Consider the following 17,656-nt stretch of genomic DNA (forward strand, 5'->3'; position numbering starts at 1 on the left):
GGAATTCTGTGTCTGTAACATCGGGTGCAACCTCTTGAAACCCAAGTGCTCAGAGTGGGGTTTTCCCAAGGGTAAATCCCAATGTGACATGGCAAAGCTTCAGCGAGGATTTCCAGGCTTGACTGCACAGCTTTTGGGAAAGCTCAGTAGCCAAACAAGATCAGATTTCTGTCGGATTTGGATCAAACGTGGCGTTTAAATCTGGGACAGCTCAGCTCCCCGGGTGGGAAAGTGCTTGGAGCAGCCGAGCTGAGCCTTTTTTGAGAATTCCAAGCGTTGTGTTCTTACGCTCCTTAATACAACGTTTAAATAATTGATCCTGAATGGAGACAGTATCAGGGGGATTTGTTAGAGGGGCAGGGATGTTTTTTCACCTGGCAGTGTGTTGGGATAGTCAAGACTCCTTATGTCAGAATTAATTGGTCTTCCTTCTTTTCCCTTTTGTTCTTTCTAGGTTGTGGCTGAGTGGGGAGAATATTTGGGATAAAGAAACGAAATGCCCGAGGGAAGCTTCGTGTTCCCGTGGAGATGCTTTAGGCGCGTGCAGCTTCTGAGCTGCACCGAAATTTGAGGCTCCCACAGAAGCTTCCGAAGCTGGAAGGGCCGGGGAAGAGAATTCCAGGAGAGGTGTGGGAAGTGCTTTCTGCCGGGTCTGGACAGCACCGAGGTGGGAATGACTTCAAAGTGTTCCTTGTCCCTGTCCTGTTCCCAGGCCAGGACCAAGTTGGTGTTCCCTGAGCGGCTGCGGTTCCCTGGATGTGGCAGGAGGAGGTCTCTGCCGGGGAGTGGGAGAAATGTCCCTGCCCGGTGCCGTGTCCTTGGCGGGCAGAGAGCGCCGCTCGTGGCAAGGGGGGTTTGTGAGTATGGAATCAGTCCTGCCTACGGCACTGACGGGAGAGGGAAGCTCTGGGGCAGAGTACGGAGAAACTGGGAATTTCAGGTGTGGCTTAACAGAAAGCTCAGGGTGCAAAAAGGGGGATTTTGTGTGCCCAAATTGCCTCGAGACGGCTTTGCTGTCTGTTCTCTGCAGTTGTGCCTTCTGAACACGAGAGCATTTCACTCGTGGTGCTGTGCCCAGCAGTTCTCACAGGGCCGGGAAACAGACGATGCTGAAACTGGAAGGAATTTGGCCGCGTAAAAACGAGCCGTTCGTTCTTCTCCGGTGCGAGGGCTTTGATGTTGGTTGGCAGTAAAGTTTCCTGGTTGTCTTCTCCTCCTCTTGCTCCCTCTCAAAGTCAGTGTAAGATTTCCAAAGAACCTGCAACAGAGAAACCTCTCATCGTGTTTGTTCCGGGCCCACGGAGACACCGGGAGGGGAAGAGAAGGGGTGAAGGTGGAATTTCCCTGGGAGAAGGTTCGGAGATCGGGGTGCGTTCCCTGGCGCCACGGGCTGGGATTGGGGCTGAGCGGCACCGAACTCGGTGCGCATCATCCCCTCGGCTTTCCCCTCCTGTTGCAGCAGGGGGTTCATGGCCCTGCCCGGAGACAGATGTTAATTAGTGAGTGCCGGGCCGAGCCGTGACAGCAGCAGCTTCTGTGTGAGCCGCTGCTTTACTGGCAGCTTCGTCAGCCACCCTCTCTAATTAAAGTCCTGGCGTTTGCTCCTGATTTTCTTTCAGCCTTCCATCCAACTTTCCACCTCTTTTCTTCTCTCTGTCCACTGTGTCCTTTGTGTTGCTTTCTTGTCCTGTGTGCTCCCCATGCCATTCCCTTTCACTGCTTCACTCTCTCTTTTCTTTTAAGAAATAAGTACTCAATCTTTATTTAATAAACACCGCGGAGAGGAGAGGGGGGAGAAATATTCCCCGACAGCTGTGAAGTTGAAGCAGGCAGCAGAGTTCCGTGATAGGGATGTTCTGGTGTTCTTTTAAGAAATCCATACTGACCTTTATTGAATAAATTCTGCTCAATCCCTCTCCCTGTTCTGTCTCTCTGTGTCTCCCTCGCCGCCCGCATCTTTCTCTTTCCTTCTTTCTTGCTCTCCTCTTTCCTTTGTGCTGCAGTCTGACTGTATTTCTTTGTCCCTCTCGCTGTCCTTTTGCCTGTCCCTGTCTGCATTGGCTGCTCGGTCCCTCTCCCTCACGGTACCCTTCTCTTGGGAGCCCCTGTCCTGCTGCCCATCCCTCTCTTTGCCCATCCCTCTGCTGCACCTTGCCCGTCTTCCCCGCACGCCCCCGTGCCGCGCTCATTTCCTCCCTCTGTCCTTGTTTCCCTCTCTGTCTCTGTATTATCCCTCTGTCTTTGCTGTGTGTTTAGCGCTCCGTCTTTCTCTCTGTCCTTCTCCATGCCTCACTGCTGTTCCTTTTTCTTCTCGGGGGATCCGTCGTGCTCCCTGTGCCGTTGTTTCTCACGGGATCCTTCTGTCCCGTCCCCTGGCCCTGTTCTTTTTTAATCCCTCTCTGTCGTGCTGCCCATCGCAGGTGGGGTTTTTTTCAGTTTCATCCTGCAGCCTGCTCTTCCTTTTCCTCCTGTGTCCCCTCTGCTCCCGCTCCCTCTTTCTGCCTCTCCTGGTCTCTCCCCCGTGCTCCCCCCGCAGCGCTCGATGTGTCCGTGAGCGCAGGTTGGGATCCCGGAGCCGCAGCCTGGCGGGGGCAGCAGCGGCGCGGTAGGGAAGGGATGGGACAGCTCCTGCCCCTGCCCCGAGCGCAGGAGCGGAGCCGGAGCGGGAGCCGCGGCAGCGTCGTGGGGCCGCTGCCCCCGTGCCAGCCCGGGACACCGGAGCTGGGGAGGAGCTCCGAGCCTGCTGGGGGCTGCCCCCCTTGGCTGTGCCTGCCGAGCCCCTTTCTGGGGGATGTTTGCATGGAAATGGCTTTATGAAAGTGCCGTGCTGCCGTCCAGGGCAGTTTGTCTCGTTTTGTGCATTCTTTGGGGGTGAGGAAAAAAGGCTGAGGGAGGGGGTGGAGACTCGGGGGCTCTGAATGTCACTTGGGCCCCCCCAATGTCCCTGGGAGAGCCACGATGCGGTGGAGGAGCAGGTGAGTGGGGAATGAGGGGGGCCAGTGCTGGGTGTCCTCCCCCAGAGGGGCCCAAAACTGCCAGAAAATCCACTGGGAGGGATGTGTGTATGACAGTGTAAAATACTAAAAGCTGTTAAGTTCTTCATTTTTACAGCTATAGACAAATACTACTAATTTAGATGTAAATTCATTTTGAAATGAGCCAGCCCTCTCTCTCTACTCTGTCGCATACAGCAATATAAGAAGCTGGGAATAGAGATCCGCAGGTTTTGAGAATAAGGAGCCGGCGTTTTTCTGTAGGAAGGAAAGCAGCAAGCGCCTGGCCCCAGGAGCCGAGACGCTCGGGCTGCAGGAGCTGCAGAGCGCCCGGAGCCGGCTTTTCCCTGTGCTCTGTGCCTGCCCCCGGGCTGAGCTGGGCGGCGCTGCTGCCGCCCGGTGCCGGCTGAGCCGAGAGGGCGGCGGCCTCGGTGGCTGCCGAGCGTGGCAAGGAGCGGGAGCGAGCGGGGCCGGGTCTGTCAGCGGAGGGGAGGGGCGAAGGGCGGTTCGGAGCCGAGGGACACGGCCGTGCATGAGCGGGGCCACAGCTATGGAAAGGAGCGGGCGCCGTGCGGGGCGGCGACCGCGGGGAATGACAGCGCGGGGGGCGGCCCGGCGGGGCCGGTTTTGCCGGGCAGCAGAGGCGCGGTCGCAGCGCGACCCGGGCGGGAGGCACCGGGCGGGCACGGTCAGAATAGAGATGCCAATGTGCCGCTCTCGAGAGGGCGGCTCGGAAAGGAAGGCGCAGTTGGGCGCTTTCGGGATGGCGCTAAGTGACGCTTTATTAGCAGCTGCCAGGACCTTGCAGAGGGCGGGTGCCACTTCCGCCACACTCAAGATGGCGGACGCGATAGGACCCTTTGAGAGGCGTCCCTGCCAATGCCTGCCGCCGGTCGCGGGGCCGTCCCCCGCCTCCGGCGCCGCTGACCCCGCCAGCCGTGTCCTCGCACCGGGAAGCGCCGCGGAAAATCGCGCGGAAAGCGCGGGGCCGGTGTTGGAGTCGGGGCCGGATTCAGGCAGCCGAATAGACAGACGCCGTTGTGAGGCGGGGGGGCCTTAGGTGTGCCACACTAAAGATGGCGGCCGAACCGGAAGTGGCTTCTGGCAGCACCCAAGATGGCGACGGCGGGCGGAAGTCACGGGATTGCCACACCAAAGATGGCGCTCATTACGCAGCTTTTTTGACCTTCTCAAGATGGCGGCTGAAAGGCCTCCCGGTCCGTCTATTCGGCTGCCTGAACGCGACGCCGACACAAACCCAGAGCTTTCAGCACAATTTTCTGAGGCGTTTCCCGCTTTGCGGACACCGACTGTGGGGCCAGCGGCGCCTGGGGCAGGCGGGAGCATTCAGGCAGCCGAATCGACGGAGCGGGGTCCTTCCGGCCGCCATCTTGGGAAGGTCGAATAGCCACGGACCCGATCGCCGCATCGGTGCGGTACCGGTGACTTCCGCCCTTCCTCGCCGGGAGCGGCAATGGCGGGGAGCCCGGGGAGCAGCGCGGCCGGGCCGGGGGCACCGGGGCGGGTGCTCCGGGCTCGGAGGTGATCGGGGAACGGGGACAGCCCCGAGCGGACGGCGGGGGCCGCGGGGGATCGGTATTCCGGCACAGGGATGAGTATCCCGGCCCAGGGATGGGTGTCCTGGCACAGGGATCGCTGTCCTGGCACAGGGATGGGTGTTTGGCACAGGGATGGGTGTTTGGCACAGGGATGGGTGCCCTGGCACAGGGATGGGTGCTCTGGCACAGGGATGGGTGCCCTGGCACAGGGATGGGTGCTCTGGCACAGGGATCGCTGTCCTGGCACAGGGATGGGTGTCCCGGCACAGGGATGGGTGTTTGGCACAGGGATGGGTGCCCTGGCACAGGGATCGCTGTCCCGGCACAGCGGGAGCTGCGGGCACGGGACACCGCAGCTGCTTCGGCCGTGCGGGGCCCAAGGCGTCGCTCCGGGGCGGATTCTGTAGGGGACAAAATGAACATTTTGGGGTAAAATCTGGGTTAATCTGCAGTGGGGTTTGTGCCCGCTGTGTTCACGGCCCCGCCGGCTCAGGGCGGGTTAAAGGCGCAGCTGCCCCGAGACAGCGGGACCGGCCGGGGCTGCTCGCTCCCGGTGCTGCCGCCCCGTGGGGAGAGCCCGGCACTGCAGCCCGGAACGGCGCTGGACCACGGGATGGGCGTGGAACAGCAGCGCAGGGAATGCTGAGGCAGCCCAGGGAATGCTGAGGCAGCCCAGGGAATGCTGCGGTCCCAGGGAAGGCTGAGGCATCCCCTGCCCGGGGCACTCGGCAGCAAATCCCTGATGTTGAGCAGAAAAAGGAAAGTTCTGGGTTAGTGGGAGGAGGTTTCTGGAATGGAGCTGGGACAGGTGCTGATCCACGCATGGAATCACGGGCTGGTTTGGCTTGGAAGGGACCACCAGGATCATTTACACTCTGTTTGTTGTCTGGTTCCACAGCAAAGAACATCCAGAACTGCCTCCTCACCCTCACGGACAGCAGGAATGCCTTCCATAGCTCTTGTTTCGGAATGGGAATGGCTGTTGGGAGCTCTGGCAGGACCAGGTAAGAACAGAAATGGGATCATTCTGGCTCCTGCTGGAGGTGGTTTTCTCTTTCAGGATGTTCTGATTGATCCTTTCACAGCAGTGTTCCTGGGCACATTTCAAAACAGTTGAAAACTGGTGGGGAAAAAATGTGAACCTGATCCATTTCTGGTAATTCCAAGCTTCTCTCACAGCACTGTTCCAGGGGAAAGCTGATGAAAGGATAAAGATGCAGAGGAACAAGTGCTGTAAATCCCCCAGGCTCTCTGACAGAGCAAACCTTCCAGTAATGCCAGTACATCGCTCTGAGAGACTCTGGGATCACAAGGTTTTCCAGGAAAGCAAAACAAGGACAGAGATGAGGGAATAGGCTTCCAGTTAAGAATGGTTTGGTGGGTGTAGGAATGATTCTTGTATGTTTGATGCTTCCCTTTTTATTCCTGAATAATTTTAAAATGATTCCTTGAATAAATCATCTAAATTTGGGAATCTAAATTGGAGAGGGAACAGTGCAACATCAATACAGGCAGAGATCATGGAATGATGGAATGGTTTGGGTTGAAAGCCCCATCTCTGAGCCTGTTCTGGGCAGGCTCCTGCCCATCGGCCACTCCTTGCAGGTGGACATGGAAGTGCTGGAGGCGTTCAGGGAATGCTGATTGTTTTTCCCTGCCTCTGGCAGTCAGGTCAGTAAAAAGACTAATTGACCTCTTCCAGTGGGGAGACATTTAAACAAGAGGTGCCAAAAAGAATTGGAGCTTCTGCACGCTGAAATCTGCAAGTCTCCAAGTTAAAATCCCCCCTGGATGGTCACCGGTGCGACTCCCACGGACTGGTCACCTTGGCCAGGAGTGTCCAATCCTGCTGTCAATGCACTGGACCAGGATGTCATTTTCATTTCGTGTAAAGACCCTCTGGGTGCCCCCCAGTCACTGGAAGGACCAGACTGGGCTCCCAGGGCAGTAATTCCAGGTGTTCCCTTCATGGCAATAGCACAGGAGCCTTCCCCTTGGCCAGAGGAGCAGCCAGTGCCTCCCTCAGTCCACAAATCCCCAGGACAGAACACAGAGAAAGGAACAGGAATATGGAAATGCCCCACGCTGGGAGTTTGTGTTGCTCTGGATTAAATTTTGGATTTATAATGTTAAAGGGGGGGGTGTGGAGGGGCTTTTCTCTGTTTCCTGTTCATTATTGTTACCACTGCTCTTGTTGCTCTCACTGTTACTATGTGTTGTCATTACTCTCAAATGATTGCATTTGTCTTGGTTTCCATTATTAAACTGCTCTGAGCTGGAATTTTGTCTCTGGTCTCTTCCCCATCCCATGGGGGGTGAGGGAGCAGCTGCTGGTGCCCAGCTGGGGTCCAGCCGTGGCCCCGGGCACTTCTGGGGGCTCCGAACCCGAGGGACAGGAGCGGTTTTGGGCTCACAAAAAGAGACCCAGTGCTGCGTTTTGGGGGCTCAAAAGCAGGCGCAGAGCTTAAAAGCAGAGACTAAATCCTGCATTGTGGAGTCCTGAGAGCAGGCTGGTATGGCCAGAGCTGGGACTCAGAAACAGTGACTAAATCCTGTTCTCAGGGCTTGAGGAAGAGAGCGAGTCCTGTGTGTTTGGGCTCACAAAGAGAAACGGAAGTGCTGCGTTTTGCTGGCCCTGAATTAAAGGCCAAGTGCCGTGTTTTGATGCTCAAAGCGGGCTCTTCGGGCCAGGGCGAGTGTGTGTCTCTGGGCTCCGAGTCCTGCCTCAGGCACAGCCCGAAGCCGGGCTCGCCGGCCCCACGCAGAGCTCGGGAGCAGCGACTCAGCGCCGCGTCCGGGGCTGGCGGCAGAGCCCGGGGCCGCGTCGTGGGGCCCAAGGCGGGCTCCGGGAGGGGCTCAGGGCTGAGAGCGGAGCCCGGCCCGGCGCGTCGGGCCCGGCTCGGGATCCCGGGGCTGCCCGGGCGCCGGCACAGCCCCGGCTCCCCGCGGAGAGCCGGCCGGAGCAGGAGCGGCAGCGCCGGGCTCGGCCCCAGCGCCCGTCCCGGAGCGGCTCCTGCCGGTGCCGATCCCAGCCCCGATCCCGCCGGGGGAGAGGCGGCACCGCCCGGGACCCGCAGCGGCCGCCGGCACGACCCGGAGCCCCGGTCCCGGGAGCGGCCCCGGTGCGGCCCCGGTGCGCGGGGCGGGCCCGGCCCGGGAGAGAGGGGCGGGGCCCCGAGCGATGGAGCCGCCCCCGTGCCGGGCAGGGCGGGCCCCGGGGCCGGGCGGGGCCGGGGCTCTGGGGCGGTCCCGGGCGGGGCCGGGCGGGGCCGGGGGCGGCTTCAGGGGCGGGGCCGGGCCCGGCTCAGGTGCGGGGCGGGGTCCGCACAGGTGCGCGGGGTCCCAGGGCGGCTGCGCAGGGCGGGGCCGAGGTGATTTAAGGCCCCGAAATCGCCCCTGCCGCCATTTGCTCCCTCAGAGCTCGGGGAGGCTGCGGCCGGGCCGGGCTCCCCTGGCGTGGCCCGGGAGAGGCCCCCGCTCCCCCTCTTTCTTCCCCCTCTTTCTCCTGCCCTTCTCCTCCTCCTTCTTCCCCCGCTTATCACCTCTTTCCTGCTCCCCCAGTTTCTTTCTCTCTCCCCACACCCTCCCTCTCTCTCTCTCCCAGCCCCCCTCCTGCCCTCTCCCCAGCGCCCCCCACCCTCTCTCCCTGCTCCTCTGCGCATCCCCGACCCCCGTACCCCTCCTTTCTCCCCTCTCCGTACCCCGCTCCCCAACCCGACTCCCCTCTCTTCCCCCTCTACCTCTCCTCTGTCCATCATCCTTTCCCCCCTCGTTCTCCCCAACCCACCCCGACTCCTCTCCCTACCCCCCTCATCCCTCCCTGACTCTCCCCTTTCCCTCTTTCCCCCGCAGCCGCGGGGCTCGGGGCGCCGGAGAATAAAGCCCAGAGGGCCGGAGCCCGGCGCCCCTGCCCTCGCTGGAGCCCCACACGGGCCGGGCCCGCTCGGCGGGTCCCCCGTGCGGTACAAAAACAGCGCCGGGGCTCCGGCTTTCCACACATCACACTGGGGATCCCCTCCTCAGGAGGGGTTCCCGGGGGGAGGGTGGTGGGTTTCGGGGAGGGTGGGCCCCCTCCTGAGAAGGAGGTCCCGGGGGGGTGGGGGGTCCGGGGGGGGTGGGTGGGGTGGGCCCCCTCCGGAGGAGGGGGTCCCGGGAGGGGGTCAGGGTGGGCCCCCTCCGGAGGAGGGGGTCCGGGGGAGGGGGTGGGGCGGAGGGGGGACTTTCCCCCCCTCCAGTCCCCGCCCCCTCTCCCGGACCCCTTCCTCCGGACGGGGCTCCCCCCGGCCCCCTCTCCCGGACCCCCTCCTCCGGACCGGGGCCCCGGGAGGGAGGGGGGCGGGTGGGGTGGGGGGGAAGCAGAGGGGGTCACGTCACTCTGCGGCATGAACAGACATAGAGCTCACAGGCCAAACCAACAGCCCCTCCCGTCCGGCCCCCCCACCCCACCCCACCCGCCCCCCCCCCCCCCTGGTCCGGAGGAGGGGGTCCCGGGGAGGGGGCCGGGGTGAGCCCCGTCCGGAGGAGGGGGTCCGGGAGAGGGGGCGGGGACTGGAGGGGGGTGAAAGTCCCCCCTCCGCCCCACCCCCTCCCCCGGACCCCCCCCTCCGGAGGGGGCCCACCCTGACCCCCTCCCGGGACCCCCTCCTCCGGAGGGGGCCCACCCCACCCACCCCCCCCGGACCCCCCACCCCCCCGGGACCTCCTCCTCAGGAGGGGGCCCACCCTACCCCAACCCACCACCCTCCCCGAAACCCACCACCCCCCCCGGGAACCCCTCCTGAGGAGGGGATCCCCAGTGTGATGTGTGGAAAGCCGGAGCCCCGGCGCTGTTGTTGTACTGCACGGGGGACCCGCCGAGCGGGCCCGGCCCGTGTGGGGCTCCAGCGAGGGCAGGGGCGCCGGGCTCCGGCCCTCTGGGCTTTATTCTCCGGCGCCCCGAGCCCCGCGGCTGCGGGGGAAAGACGGGACAGAGGACGGGAAGAAGGGAGCAGAGGGGGTCAAAGAAGGAGCGCAGGTGGGGGGTTCGGGGTGTGCAGGGAGAGGTGGGATGGGGGGACAGGAAAGGAGGGGGGGGAGGATGAGGACGGAGCACAGGTGGGGCGGGGTCAAGGTACAGAGGGGGAAAGAGGAAAGAGGAACAGAAGGTGGTAGAGGGGGAAGCAAAGGTGGGGGACGGAGGGGGAGGACTGAGGGCAGGTGGGGAGAATTGGGAGGGGAAGGGGAGCAGGGTGAGGGGGCAGGGGGGACCCGGGATGGGGGGGAAGGAACGGTGGAGAAGGGGAGAGAGGGTGGGGGGGTAGGGCAGGGTTGGGGTGTGTAGGGGGACAGGGAGGGGGATGGGGGGGACCGGGCCGGGGGGGAGGGAGGGGAGGGCTAGGGGGGAGAGGGGGGGGGTAAGGGGGGGGTGTAGGGGGTGGGGGAGGGGAGGCAGAGGGGAAAGAACGGAGAGGGTTGGAAGAAGAGAGGTAAAGACAAATATAAAGGAAAAGAAACACAGAGATATAGAGATATAGAGATATAGAGGCCGGCCCGGCCACAGCCTCTCCCACCGAGCGCCGAGGGAGCAAATGGCGGCGGGGCCGATTCCCGAGGCTTAAATCCCCTCGGCCCCGCCCCGCGCAGCCGCTCTGGGGCCCCGCGCACCTGTGCGGACCCCGCCCTTCACACCTGTGCCGGGCCCGCCCCGCCCCGCCCGCGCCCGTAAATGCCGGCGGATCCGCGCCCGCTCCGCTTTGTGCGGTGGATGCTCATCCTGCTCCTCCCGGGCTGCGGCGGGACCGTCGTTCGGAGCGCTGTGCGGAGCCCGGCACCGGGGGCTGCTCCCGGCGCTGCGCCGAGCCCGAGGCGCTGAGGTGGGACCGGGAACGGGACCCGGGCCCGGGGATTCGTGTCCGGGTCCTGTCGGTGTTTGCTGGGGGTCCCGGGCCGAGCCGCTTGTCGCTCGGCGGGCGGGGTGCGGCTGCCGGGCTCGGAGAACTGAGGTGGGATGGGGGATGGCATTAGGCATCGGGATCGCCGCGGCTGGGAACAGCCGCTCCGGGATTGGCGCTGGCGCCGAGCCCGGCGCTGCCGCTCCGGCTGCGGCCAGCGCGGGGCCGGGGTCCCGCCGGAGCTCCGGCTACGCTCCCGCTGCGGCCGCGGGGAGCCGGGGCCGTGCCGGTGCCGGGCCCGCCGGGAGGGCGGCGCTTCCCCGCAGCAGGCGCTGGATCGCGCCTGGAAGCGGCCGGGCCGCGGGGACCGCCCGTGCCCGCCCCGGCCCCCCCCGAGGCCGCCGCTCCCTCAGCGCCGCCCGCCCTGTGGGGCGCCCCCTGGCGCAACCGGAGCGGCGGCGCTCCCGGCCCGGCCCCGCCCGCAGCCCCCGCGGGGACGCGGAGCTCCCCCAGCCCCGGCACTGCCGAGGCCGCCGCTCCCCCTGCCCCGGGCCGCTCCCCCGGGGCCTCCCGCCCGCCGCGCCCCCGCCCAACCAGCGCGCCTGCAGCGGGACGAGCCGCTCCGGGCCGGGCGCTGGCGCCGAGGCCGCTGCTGCCGCTCCTGCTCTGACTGCGCCCGCTGCGGGACCGGGGCCTCGCCGGGGCTCGCTGCTGCTTGGGCCGCTCATCCGATACCTGCCGGGTGAGACCTGATGCTCTCCTTCCTCCCCCCCGCTTTCTCTGGGGCTTGCACGCTCCAATGCAAAAACCTCTGGGTTTCAAAGTCCAGTGGAAACTGTTTATTCTTTATTTCTAGAGCACAGGAGATCCGGAGTGGGAAGGGATACACAAGGACCACCAAGTCGAACCCTTATGTGAATGGCTCCTCTGGGGATTGAACCCACACCTGGGCATTCTCAGTACACTGCTCCAACCAAGCCAATCTCAGCTCCTGGGAATGTCCTGCCTAGGATAGGAATGCCAAGTGCCAGCCAGGTAATTCCTATGCAAATACAGCTCCTTCTTTTATGCTAATGCTGCTTTACACCCCAGCCCCTGATCATGGAACAACACAGGTGATCAGTTAGTTGTGTGGCAGCACAAAACTCATCCCATAACCCTGATTTCCTGCCCTTTCCAGGATTTACCCAACAGCTGTAAAGGTGCTCATTCCATGGCCCTTTCCAGGGAGAAATGAGCAAGGCAAGGCCTGAGGGTTCACTTGGTCCATGGCCAAAGTTCTTCTGGAGAGTGTCAGGGCTGCTCCTGCCTGCAGAGGGGCCTTTCCCTCAGGTGAGTGTTCACAGCCCAAAATCCCAGTGGCTGCTGAGGCTGGGGAGCTTTTGTGGCCCAGATGCACAGAGCTCTCAGTGACTCCTGCTCACTGCCAGGAGTGTTCCTTGGTGCTCCCTCTGTGTGTCCCAGCTGGCAGGGAATGGGGGCAGGGAGAAGGCCGGGAGGCCCAGGAAGGGAAGCAGCAGCTCTTGTGCTTTGGATTTGCAGAGAGGAGCTGTGCCTGCAGTGTCCTGCCCGTGGCACGCAGTGTGCCAAACACACATCCCCGGAACGGGCACTGGGCTGCCCGGGCAGCGCTGGGATGGACATGGATAAAGGGCTGCCCGCGGCCCCTCGGCCAGGGGCTGCTCTGAACAGGCACCCAGAGATGCTTCAGCCCCGACAGACCCCACTGACACCCCAGAAATGCCCCAAGGAACAGCTGGCACTGGGGAATGTCAGAATGGGCTGTTTGCAGAGGGGCTCAGACAGCAATTCCCAGTGCTGACCTCCCACACTCCTGCCAGCTATGTCCCAGCCACCCAAAATGCCTTCCCTTCCAGCCTGAGGCCATCATCCCTCAGCAGTGTTAAAGCCAAGGCAAGCTTCCCCCACAGCAATGAAATGCCAAGCAATGCCCTCAGAGATGCCTTCAAATGAAAGGTCAGAGTCAGAGAAATCTCTTTGGATTGAGTTGGGAGTTTTTGGGGAGCCAGCTGGAACTGCACAACTGATGGAAAGCTTTCCCAGGTGGCTCCCACTGCAGGTGCCCTGAAGGCAGGGATGTGCATCCCTTTCCTGAGGGAAAAGAACTTGCAGAGGCCACTCCTGAGGCTCTGGAATGAAATCAACTCCTGCAGGGAGAGAAGTCCTCCCGTGGGCACAGGGGCTGCCTCAGCAGGGGCTGGGAGCGTGTCCAGCCAGCGCCTGTTCCTGCTTTAAAACATCACCTGGAGCCCCAGCTCGGGGGGTGCAGGCAGCTGAATTCCAGGGAACTCTGTCAGGTGCCCCAGGGACATTGGGGGGGCTGGGGGATGAGGGTTACAAACAGCAAATTCTATGGAACATGAAGCTGTCCTTGCCCTGACCCTGCTGAGCTTCCCTGGAAGCTCTGCTGGTTCCTGACACAGCTGGTGTTAAATAGGCAGCTCTGCATGGGAATATCCATGCTCCAGGAGGCACTGGGAGGCTGTTCCAGTGGCAATTCAGCAGGGAATTCAGGGCTTTGGGTAGAATTCATCTGAACTAGCAAAGCCAACCCCCAAATCTGCGCACCACCCACGGAACAATCTTTGTGCTGCCCTGGCAGCCAAAGCCCCTGGGCTGGGAAATGTCAGCAGGCAAATGGATGGAATGATCTAAATGCCAGCATCCCCCAAAGGGACAATGCCATCACCTCCCTTTGCTCCCCAAGTGTCCACTGTGTTCCCCACAGGTGCCCTGGGGATGCCAGGGAGGTGCCTTTGCCCACAGTGCCTTTCTCCTGCCCCTCTCCAGCCTGAGGCCTCTTCTCCCTTCCCTGCCAGCTGCTGCCAAGGAAGGAAGACACAGTGAGTGCTGAGTTGACCTCCAAATAGTCCTTCCCTCACCTTGAGATGACCTGAGATTTTACCCCCAAAATGTCCCCATCTGTCTCCTTCTGAGTTCCTCATTTTTTACAGGGAAGCATTCTTTCTCTGCTCTGGAGATTACCACAAGATTTGCCCCCAAAACTTTCCCCACCTGTCCACTACCTCTTTCCTCATTCCCACCTCAATCTTTTCATTCTTTGCCCTACAGATGCTTTCAGTTTTTACCCCTCCGAACTTCCCTACCTGTCCATAAGTGATTACCTCAGTTTACCCCATCAAGTGCATTCTCTCTGCTACAGATCACCTCAGAGTCTATCCCCAAAATTTTCTGTACCTCTTCACCACTGAGTACTTCATTTTTACCTCCAAATACTCATTTTCTACCATGGAGATTCCCTCAAGTTTTACCTGCCAGATTTACCCACCTGTCCACAGCAATTCCCTCAGTTTACCTCAGGATGCTCCTGCTCTCTCCTAGAGATGTCCTCCCATTTTACCCCCTCAGTTTTCCCTACCTGTCCAATTCTGATCGCTTCCTTTTTACCTCAAAACATGAGTTCTTTCTTCTGCAGATGAACTCGGATTTTATTACCAAAATGTCTATTTTGTCCCCTGTACACTGACTAGATTTTAAAACCAAAACCACTCAGGTTATCTCTGTCTTATCCCCAAAATGTTCATTCTGCCCCCTACAAATTAGGTCAGATTTTTTCTCAAAAACCCTTACTATTCCTACAGAATTACCTCAGGGTTTGCCCCCCACATTCTACCTAATGTTGGCTACTGATCACCTCATTGCTTCCTCAATATGTTCATTCTCTGCCCTACAGATCTTCCCAAGTTTTACACCTGAAATTTCCTTGCCTTGCCCCAGTGACTGCCTCAGTTCATGTCAGTGGTCACACTCTCCCTAGAGATTACCTCAAGTTTAACCCCCCAAATTTTCCTTAACTGTCCACAACTTATTACCTCATTTTACCTCAAAAGATTCATTCTCAACCTTTAGATTATTTCAAGTTTTACCCCCCAAAATTCCCCTACCTGTCCACTACTGATTCCCTCATTCTTCCCTCAATATTTATTTACTTTCTACCATGTAGCTTCTATCAAGATTTACCCCCAAAGTCTTCCATCTCTCTACTACTGATTACCTCATTTTGACCTCAAAATGTTCTTTCTACAGCTTATTTAAGGTTATTTTTACACAAGTTTCCCTACCTGCCCACAACTGATTCCCTCATGTTACCTCAGTGTGTTCATGCTCTCCCCTAGAGATTAGCTCAGATTTAGCCCCCAAATTTTCCCCCATGCTCAGTACTCATCACCTCATTTTTCCCTCCAAGTGTTCATTCTCTGCTCTTGAGATTTTGTCAAATTTTGCCTCCAAAATTTTCCTTATTTGTCTACTACTGAGTACCTCATTTTTACACCAAAACATTCATTCTGTCCCCTACAGATTACATCAAATTTTACCCCCCAAGTTTTCCTTCCTGTGCAATATTAACTCTTTTCTGCCCCAAAAATGTGCGTTCTCTGCCCTAAACATCACCTCAGCTTTTCCCTCAAAAATGCCACCTCACTCCCCTCGACATCCCCTCCCATTTTCCTACACAAACAATTCTTGTGTCCCCTTTCAGCCACCCCAGGTTTTCAGCTAAAAATGTCTCCTCTGTCCCCTCAAAGTTATCCCAGGTTTTCCCAGTGAGGAGCTGCAAGGAATTCAGGCAGGGCCAATGACACCAGGGAACAGCTGTAAATTCAGAGGCAGAAAGAGAAGATCTACCAGGAAAGGGGAAAGGTTCAGCAAACACTTCTGCAATTAATTAATTAATTAATAATTATTTCCAGTTCCCCACTGAGAAGAACACAACCTCACAGCTGGTAAGGCCTGACAGTCCCCTGCAGGGAGAGCTCAGCCCATGTGCCCAGAGGCAATCGCAGCATCTGCAAGAAAGAAAGAAGCAGCAAAAGGTGATTGCTTCTCTTTCCAAGTTATTTCAAGTGCTCACACCCAAACCCACCTTTGCTCTTGATTCTGGCTGGGTGCATGGTGAGCAGTGGGCACAGGTCATGTCATCCATGCTGGTGTGAGTGATGCTTTCTGGGGGAAAGCAGCTGATCTCCAAAGTTCCCTTCCTGCCCTGTGCCTGATCTGCACAGGAGAAAACCTCTTCCAGGAAGGGATTGTGCTCCCTCTAATGCCATTTGCCCAGTCTGTGCCATGGGGATACTGCCAGCCTGGGGCAGCAGAGGCACACGCAGCTCTCAGCACTCTCTGCTCCAAGCACAGCTCGGGGCTCCTTTGCACACTGCCTCTGCCCTGGGGTTTTCTCCAGGAGAAGCCAAGGAATTGCTCCTGGAAGGGTGCAGATTAAGTTATCCCAAAGGGAAGCAAAGAGTAAGTACTCCAGAAGAGCCCTTGGGATCTGCTGGACTGAGGTGGGAAGGGGACATTCATTCCCTGCAGGGCCAATACCCAACAACCTCCAAGCCAAAGCACAGACTGGCAGGTGGGGTCTGACAGCAGCACTCTGACAAACCTCCTTGTCATTCTTCCCTGCAGTGACTTTTGCAAGCAAACTCTGAAGCTGACAAACCCAGAAGCTCCATCCAGCCACTCTGGAAGGAAAGGATACTCCCAGGGATGAGGCACATTCCCAGCAAACTCTCCCAACACAGCCTGGAGGCAGCGCTGGAGCTCGGGTGTGGGGCTGGGAAGGGCTGCCAGGAGCACGCAGCCCCCAGGTGGGGTGGCAGCGGCAGCAGCAAATTCCCACAGGCTGATGGCACAGCAGAGAGACAAAGGCCAGCAGTGCCCACGGGAGGTGCAGGGTTAATTCTGCTCCCTGCCCTGCCCCATCCCTGCAGGAAATCTCCAAGGGGGAGAGAAACTCTCAGGGTGCCCAAAATGCAGCATCTGTCACCCTGATCCCGCTTCAACTCAGCGTGGGGGGCCAAACTCCCCCCACAGGTAAACACTGAGCTGAGCTGGTCAGTCTCAAACACAGCCCCAGTTCTCCCCTCCAGCCTGCTCCTGGGGCTGCTGCCACATTCCTGACAAGGAGCCCCTTTGGACAGGGCTCTCTCTGTGTCTCAGGTGCTGGGCACTGCAGGGACCAGGGCAGCCCCCTCTGGGGACAATTGGGGATTCATCCCACACCATGGGCAGGACCAGGGGCCCTCCAGTACAGGCTGGTGGGGCCAGAGCCCATTGGGTTTGGCTGCTCAAACACCAAAGCTTTTGGCAAAGATGGGACAAGTTAAGTGAGGTTTCCTGTCCTGAGAGAGAGAAGAAATTGTTGAAATTAAGCATGGCAATTAAGTCCACTGTGGAAGTCAAAGGCTCCTGGCTTTCCCACTCCTGTTCTGATTGCTCACTAGAGGGTTTTTTCCATAACAAATGAGAGGTGGCACCAAATAAAAGAGCTCATTTTCAACATTTTTCCCCTACTTTCTTTCATACATAAAAAGGATGTCCATTTTTTCTTAGTGCATTCTTTGCCTAATTTTAACAGAACTGTTTTCCTTCCAGGCCCCACTTGTGGGTTCTTCACTCCTTTGCCATTGGACTTTGGACAAAGAAAGAGAAGCATCTGCTCCAAACGGGTGTCATCCTATGGGGAACACCCCCTGTACCAGCCCCAGCCTGGGCCAAGCACGCTGCCTCACTCTCCCCATTCTGGATGCTGGCTCCAATCCAGTCTGAGTTTTCCCCTGGTTTCCATGTCTAAGGACAGGAACTTGTCCTGGTCAGGGTGTAAGGCCTTAAACTGCACATGGATCTGGGGGGCTGGGACTGGGATTCCAGCAGGGAATTCATTGTTTCACAAATCAAAATTATTCCAGGGAGCTGCTGCTTCACCACACAGTGTCAGCAAAAGAGAGAAAACACCAAAGGTGTATCCAAAAACAAGGATGAAATGATTCCTGCTGCTTTTAGTGGGATCAGGGCTTATGCTGCCCTGGAATGACAAAGAACTTCTCCCTCAGCCCCCCAGAGAGCCCTCAAAAAGCCAAAGTGCAGCAGGGAAGGAAGGAAAGGCACCTGCTGGGGACAGCACAGCTCCAGCTGCTCATGGGGACTGGGAATGAGTCTGGAGCCAAAAGCCCCTTCCCAGGCTGGAGGGGCTTGCCTAAAGCACCACCTCTGGGAAGCAAAGGGCTATGGAAGAAATGGAGTGGGAATTTACAATAATAATCATAATGGATCGGGAAAGAGCAACAACAGAAGCAACAATCATTCCAAGGGAGCAGGAGGGATGCTGAGCTTTAAACAAGGTTTGAGTGAGGCAGCAGCTCCTGGCAGTTCTAACCCACAGCTCCAGCTCTGCGATTCCAGGAGCACTGCA

General features: G+C 59.3%; 2 long non-coding RNA genes across 2 annotated transcripts; both read left to right on the plus strand.

Moving 5' to 3' along the window:
* Nucleotides 1–4,401: 4,401 nt before the first annotated feature.
* On the plus strand, nucleotides 4,402–6,708 carry LOC309574422. Its single transcript, XR_014226526.1, has 3 exons — nucleotides 4,402–4,535; nucleotides 5,451–5,556; nucleotides 6,255–6,708. It is a non-coding gene; the product is annotated as an uncharacterized lncRNA (long non-coding RNA).
* Nucleotides 6,709–11,308: 4,600 nt separating this feature from the next.
* On the plus strand, nucleotides 11,309–15,982 carry LOC309574427. Its single transcript, XR_014226533.1, has 3 exons — nucleotides 11,309–11,457; nucleotides 11,603–11,754; nucleotides 15,871–15,982. It is a non-coding gene; the product is annotated as an uncharacterized lncRNA (long non-coding RNA).
* Nucleotides 15,983–17,656: the final 1,674 nt, after the last annotated feature.

The sequence above is a fragment of the Coloeus monedula genome (genome assembly GCF_965178545.1).
Source record: "Coloeus monedula genome assembly, chromosome: 6".
NCBI classification, from domain to species: Eukaryota; Metazoa; Chordata; class Aves; order Passeriformes; family Corvidae; genus Coloeus; species Coloeus monedula.